This window comes from Symphalangus syndactylus, chromosome 9, assembly GCF_028878055.3.
Source record: "Symphalangus syndactylus isolate Jambi chromosome 9, NHGRI_mSymSyn1-v2.1_pri, whole genome shotgun sequence".
Lineage (NCBI taxonomy): Eukaryota > Metazoa > Chordata > Mammalia > Primates > Hylobatidae > Symphalangus > Symphalangus syndactylus.
This window is the reverse complement of record NC_072431.2, coordinates 18,058,985-18,065,045: the sequence shown is the minus strand read 5'-3', so window position 1 is coordinate 18,065,045 and position 6,061 is coordinate 18,058,985.

The window sequence follows — 6,061 nt, the reverse complement described above, 5'->3', positions numbered from 1 at the left end:
AAAAAATCAGCTGGGAGCGGTGGCGGGCACCTGTAGTCCCAGCTACTCAGGAGGCTGAGGCAGGAGAATCGCTTAAACCCAGAAGGCGGAGGTTGCAGTGAGCCGCGATCGCACCACTGCACTCCAGCCTGGGCAACAGACTGAGACTCTGTCTCAATAATAATAATAGTAATTGTTAAAATAATTTTATGTCATTCAGTCAACTACTATCATTTTGGAATATCTCAACTATTCCGGCTACTGACCAAAACCAGCATTATGCAGCTCATGATAGTTTTTAACGTTATATTTAAGAAACATCACCTGGCTTTGTGTAGCCTCTGTATAGAGGAATTCTTTAGGGAATTCTTTCTTCCATTGTACATACATTGGTAGAGAATGCCAGTTTTGAGGTGGATAAAAGCAACATTTAACTTCTTCTACAGGACTGACATACATTTTCTAATCACTACCATGTTAATCAAATATTACTTTCATCTGTTTAAGGTGTTATTTTCTCCTATGTAATATGAAAAATTATCAAGGAGGTGACATTTGAACTGGGCCTTGAAGGATAAGTAGCAGTTCACCAAGCATCAAAACAAGGAAAGAAAAATGTCCAGTTTCAGTTCTCTCTCTCTCATCATACCTAGCAGAGTAAATGCTACATAAATGTTTAGTCCAAGTTGTAAAAGCTGAAAGGTCAAGTTCCTAAACAAACTGTAAAAGAACCAACCTGATTTGAGGTAAACTGTCATTTTACTTGGTGATCAAATTTCAGTGAAAGGTATTCTGAGACAGTGAAAAACTTGCAGGTCTTGCCAAGATTTGCAACCCTCCTGGGAGAAAAGAGACCCTGTGCCAGGAAGCCAAATATTGTGGTCTGCTTGATTCTCTTAAAATAAATATTTCTAGACTTCATCTATCCAAATAAATTACAACAGTATCCCTAGGAGACCTCAAGTGCTATAATTCTTAGCAAACTTTTGGAAGCCCCTTCTTGGAATGGTGTTCAATGCCTACAACGCTTCCCTTTGAATATCTTCAGAGTAGATAGATTTGATTTCTTAAATAAGAAATTCATGCAGAGGCCTGCCTTACTTGGACTAGTTTTGGAAAAGAGTACAGCTGTAAACTCACCATGATTTTCTTAATATAAATTTGTTCTTAAAACTGTAAAAGAGAAGGACAAAGCTTACATGAAAATACAGTCACACCTAGAAGCATAAGTACACCTGCCCACTGGCCAAGTTGGGCTTAGAGAGAAGCAGTGGTAACTCATGCTTACCACCCCCCCACTTTGTCTTTTGAAAAGCGCTGGCCTCTGAGGCAGTTTGCAATGGGTTCCATGCCTTCCTCGGTACCCATTTCTACAAAAGCAGTTCATGAGATGTGGCTATTTCACATGTGACCCTGCAGAAAAGCAGAGGGGAGGCAAGTTGTGCCCTGTGAGGACATTAGAAATGGCCCAGAATCCAGCAAGAGAAAAAGCAACCATTCACTCTGTGGCCCTGGGATTCACCCAGATCCAGCTGCCGTAGAAGAGAGGGGAGGTGCCAGTCCTCAGATGGCGAAAGATAAACGTGGAAAACAGAAACAGCCTGAATCATGTGTGCTAAACGGTATCCTGAAGTAGTGGCAAGACTGTATTGTGTAGGGAGGTTCAAAAGCAAAATGAGGTGTGGGATGAGTCACGGCCAGCGCATTGAAACTACAAGAGGGTGTGAGGGACAGTGTGGGTGGAAGAGGCGGCACTCGTGATCTGTGGGTAATAAGTTGGGTAATGAAAGAATAGGCAATCATAGGCCTTGAGCCTTTGTGAATTCTCTCCTGCTATCTAAGACACTCCAGTGTTATGAAATAACATTTTTCAGGGTCTAATTGCCTTGTGTTTTGGCACTTATGTTTCTTCTGACTTTTGGTTTACCCAGATTTATTCTCCCTCCCGTCTGGCTCCCCAGACAGTGATTTACTTAATGCTTTGCATTTTAAGTGACATCATCTGTTTTCCAGAGAAATACCATGGCAGCCTACACACCTTGAAGCCCCACCACCATCTCCTGTTTATCACCACACCCTCTTATAACTAAACATTTACAAAAGACATTCTCATGCCTTTTTTTTTTTTTTTTTGTGGGGGGGTGGTACGTGGGGAGGCAGGGTCAGCATTTAAAGTCATCACATTTCAAACACCAGAATTTGGGCCAGGTACAGTGGCTCACGCCTGTAATCCCAGCACTCTGGAAGGCAGAGGTGGGTGGATCACTTGAGGCTAGGATTTTGAAACCAGGTTGCCCAACATGGTAAAACCCCGTCTCTACTTAAGATACAAAAATTAGCCAGCCAGGCATGGTGGCAGGTGCCTATAATCCCAGCTACTCAGGAGGCGGAGGCAGGAGAATCTTTTGAGCCCGGGAGGCGGAGGTTGCCAGTGAGCTGGGTTCATACCACTGCATTCCAGCCTGGGCGGCAGAGCAAGACTGCCAAACAAACAAAACAAAACCAACCAACCAACCTACCCACCCACCCAGAATTTTAGTGGATGAACTCCAGAATAATTTGTCTATCCCTGTTACCTTGTCCTGGGGAATTCTCTACCTCATTTTTCTTCCTCTTTGAGAATATTTTTCCTTGCACACAGGCTGGCCCTCAGTAAGTACTCAAATATGTCATGAATGAATAAATGAAGGAATCATCTGTTGGTAACACAAATCTTTTCAAGATGGTTTAACTTCCATGCTTCCTGGAGGCAAGGAGATAGATGACTTTCTAAAATCCCTTTAGTTGCTAGGCCTTGAACATTTAAAGACCTGCATTCAAAGGACTTTCCAAAAAGTGACACTGTATTCCACTGTCAGCATCGTGGGAAGTGAGTTGAGGGAAGAAGGATAGTGTGTGTGGGTGGGCGTGTGTGCTCACTTGTGTGTCCCACCACATACACATACAGACATCTCTCCAACCATTCCTCATATCACTATGATATTTGACACACTTTTATAATCAAGACAGACATGGCTTTAGAGCTTGCATGTTTCATGAAGAATTGACTGCTTTGTCATAAGTGTAATTGCAACTCATGGACAAGCTAAAGTCATGGATTATTTAATGCTGGAAGTAGGTTAATCCCAAGTAGGGACTCAAGTTACAGATAACAAAAGACAGACCTAGAAGAGTGAAATGAGCTCCCAAATCTACACAGGAAGCCAGTGGCAGAAGAGAAACTCAACTCCCAGGTTCCTGTGTCTTAGTCTAGAGATGTTTGAGCAGCTCATCCATTTTAGGGGACCGTCACAGAGCCGTCAGTCTTGGGAAGTTCTCACAAAGAAGCAAAAACATTACGGACTATTTTCTTTTCACATAAGAGGGCTTAGTGACTGACAGTGGGAAAATATAAAAAGATAAAAATTATGAAAAATGTTCTTGGCCGGGCGCGGTAGCTCATACCTGTAATCCCAGGACTCTGGGAGGCTGAGGCAGGCAGATTATGAGGTCAGTTCAAAGCCAGCCTGGCTAAAAAGACCAGCCTGGCCAACATGGTGAAACCCCATCTCTACTAAAAATACAAAAATTAGCCAGGTGTGGTGGGTGGGCACCCAGCTACTCAGGAGGGCCAAGGCAGGAGAGTTGCTCGAACCCAGGAGGCAGAGGTTGCAGTGAACCGAGATCATGCCATTGCACTCCAGCCTGGGTGACAGAGCGAGACTCGGACTCAAAAAAAAAAAAAAAAAAAAAAAAAAAAAAAAAAAAAAAAAAAGAAAAAAGATCTTGAATTATAAGCCAAGGACATGGACACTGAGCAATATCTATGGAGACCACATATATATTAACAGAGTTTGGTGGCATTTTTTGCTTTTTATTTAGTATGCTTTGAGATTAATTACAGCCTCCCTTATAACATTAAGCTCCCTTGGGAAAGGTCCTACTTTAAATCCACCTCAGTCATTAGCTTATACAAGGAACAAAGACATGGATTTAGCATACATATGGGGATGTGACTACCTTGAAAAGGAAAATAAGTTTTAAAAGAATCTATTAAAGCAAAAAAAGCAATTTTTTCCACTATTGTGGATTCCCAAAAGTAACTTCTTTTTAAAAACCTGCTATTTTTTATATGCAATTACTTTTTAAAAAATTCTTCCATAGGCAGACAATGTTGTTTTCATCTCTGTTGCTATAATATTATAGCTGACCAGTTGGTGGAGCAATTACATTTCCATAACTCTTAATGGCTATTTTGCTTAGGTACTAGTAACTTAATTAGAATCAAGAAAGAGACTATTAATGTTCTAAGATATAACCAAATGGATCACAAACTTTCAGAAGGAATGACAGAGACAAAAATCACTTCCACAACATCCAGCTCATTGAAGACAACGTGTAATTAAATTAAAGTGGTAATTCCACTTATAGCAGCAGGAGAGCTCCCTCTTAACTCACCTTGAAGAGGTAAAGCCCCATCCCAGCAAAGCCACACTCAAGCAGGTATGGGTAAGAAATGGGAGAAGGTCGGCCCTAGGGCTCTAACTCCAGAGGCATGGGGCTAATTATAGTTTTTAATGGCAAACCTGATACCCTTTTATAAAACCATACAGTACAGGCTCCAATGTAATTATTAGCCTCTTTGGCTTACACACTTTTCCTAGAGAGACAGCCTGGGGAAAACAGTTGGCTCAATCCCAGATTTCTTCAAAAAGAATGGTTGAAGGAGTGTTTGCCAATCCATCTTTAAGTCCCCCAATATTGTCGTGGCTACTTACGTGTACTTAGAAAAATGTAACCTTCGGCTGGGCGTGGTGGCTCACACCTGTAATCCCAACACTTTGGGAGGCCAAAGCGGGTGGATTACCTGAGCTCAGGAGTTCGAAACCAGCTTGGGCACCATGGCGAAACCCCATCTCTATTAAAAATACAAAAAATTAGCCAGGCGTGGTGGCAGGCGCCTGTAATCCCAGCTACTCGGGAAGTTGAGGCAGGAGAATCACTTGAACCTGGGAGGTGGAGGTTGCAGTGAGCCAAGATCACACCACTGCACTCCAGCCTGGGCAACAGAGCAAGACTCGGTCTCAAAAAAATAAATAAAAAATAACCTTCATCCATATTTTAAATGAAAAAATACAAGAATCAGTATAGATTATGTGGAAAAAATTATCTGAGTAGACCAAAGAACATAAAGAATCAAAACACTAAACAGTGGTCTCACTTGAATAGGAGTAAATTTTTTTCTTATATTTTCTTTGATTTTCAAAATTTCCTAAAATAAGTGTTTCTTGCTTAAAAAAACTATTTTAAGGTGTTGTTTAAAGTAGAAACTTATTCCAGTAAACTTAAAGGAATGAATATGTGCATGTGTATATATAAATATATGCAAACTAGTTCTATTGTTATGAATATAAGGCCATAAAGAATTCAATAGTGCTTTTACATGAATTTATATTTTGTTAATTGTAACAACCAGTGAATAGGTTTATAGAGATGGGCAAGGCAGGTTCTTGTTCATCCACAGCCAGTGCATGAGAGAGTTGGGTGACAGTGCCTTGAAGTAATCTAGGTCCTGCAAAGCTTAGCCAAGCACCCCAAGTTCTAGCTGTGGCTCCTCTCTTACCGTGTGTACTAAATAGCACTATCTTAAGGCTATCTAATTGCATCTTTATCACAGACACTGATCAATATAGAGGCTGGGCACCTGCTCTTAGCTGAAATCAAAGACTAACCTGTGCATGTGGATCAAGTTGTATTGCCTGGCCGGCTGAAGAGAAGAGGACTGATGCAGGTTAAGGGAGGGTGACAGATTTCATTATTCTATAATCCAAGTTTCCTGCAGACATGTGTTTTCATACCTAGTTTTACAACAAATATTAAGTATCCATTCTGTACCAAGCACTGTTCTAGACAATGAAGTTAAAACAGTAAGCAAAATAGAGATTGCTGCTTTATGGGAACTTACATTTTATATTGGTGAGACTAATAAACGTCAAAACTGTACTATTTTAAATGTTGGCAATAAGAAAATAAAGTAGAAAAGAAAGGCAAAGATTGCCTGGAAAGGAGAGGGGGAGGTCACTTTCTGAAAGAGTTGCCAGGG